The 1,404-nt window shown below is 30.8% G+C and overlaps 1 pseudogene; it reads right to left on the bottom strand.

Annotated features, from left to right (window-relative positions):
- Nucleotides 1-1,404, bottom strand: part of LOC107693055 (protein bicaudal C homolog 1-A-like) — a 24,337-nt pseudogene that overhangs the window by 11,128 nt on the left and 11,805 nt on the right.

Below are 1,404 nucleotides of genomic sequence, written 5' to 3'. Positions count from 1 at the left end.
TATAAATACTATATATAAAAAATAAATAAATAAATAAATAAATAAATATATATATATATATATATAAAATATTTGTATATTTTTTATATATTTGTACATGACATCAGTTTTAATTATTATATTATTTCATTTTATATGAACAAAATATATTGCATTTTACATTTTACATATTATACATTTTTATTTTTATTATACATTTTTACAGTGTTGTTTTATAATTATGGGGTGAAATATGACCATGACATGTTCTAAGTGTTGTGAAATAGACACACACTGCAAAAAATGATGCAAAATCAAAACAAAACTCAGCAGGAAAGTCAACCTTGATCCAAGACGTTGATTCAGTCAGACAGTAGAAGTATGCATTTGTTGTGTTTGGTGACAGGTGCATTGTGGGAGCTGTGCTGCAGTACCTTCGCTGTCTGCTTGACCTTGGGTTTGACGCTGATAAAAACACCCAGGTTCTGCATCATCTGGGCGAGTTTCCGAAGGTCAGACTCTCCCTCGTCCTTCAAATCAAACATCAGGCAGACGGGCAGACAGTCCTGAATGAGAATACACACACTTGTCACACACCAGCAGGAGACCAACACATGGATATAATCTCATCCAGATGTGTCACATTCATTCATTTCAGAGTAAATGTACTTCATGACAAATGTCTATTGTTTATTATATTATGCATTCCACATATACTAAGCATCCTGTATGTTACTAATCCTGTTAGAATTGTTTTTGTGCATCTATTTTCACATTAAATGACATTTGCTTTGATATTTCCTAATGCAATTACTTTCAGGCATTTTTAACTGGAACGCACTGTACATGTTGTCTGGGGCCACAGTATATAATGACTGAATGGCAAACAACTTCACACACCATTAGACGTGCATAGACGGTGATGTGGTGATATAGTAATTTTGTTTGGTGTGCTATTGTTCGAAATGTAATTACATTGAAAATAATAGAACTGATGAATGTGAAAGAAGCACTTTGGGAGAAATTACCTTAAGTATAATGAGTTCAGATTGACCCAGTGTTATTTAAGTTTTATTAATATACTATTATAGTATTTATTAATCATTTAAATTTAGTTTAAGTTTTAGTAATTTTGTTTCTCTCTCTCTCAAATTCAAATTCAGAATTGCTTTATTGGCATGACGGTAAATGATACAATATTGCCAAAGCTTAGTATACATGTACAAAAAGACAAAAAAATAATAATACTATAATAACAATAATAATAATTAAATGAACATCACAGTAATAGAATGGAATAGTATAACATCTTAGAAGTATTAAACTGTAACAAATTATAACGTGTGAACATTTGATACCACGTTCTTTAACTTACATAGAAACACACATACATACTAAGGATCACTGTGGTGGACAGTAGGGGTA

This window comes from Sinocyclocheilus anshuiensis, unplaced genomic scaffold (assembly GCF_001515605.1).
Source record: "Sinocyclocheilus anshuiensis isolate Anshui unplaced genomic scaffold, SAMN03320099.WGS_v1.1 scaffold1460, whole genome shotgun sequence".
NCBI classification, from domain to species: Eukaryota; Metazoa; Chordata; class Actinopteri; order Cypriniformes; family Cyprinidae; genus Sinocyclocheilus; species Sinocyclocheilus anshuiensis.
This window is presented reverse-complemented; position numbering and strand designations above follow the sequence as displayed.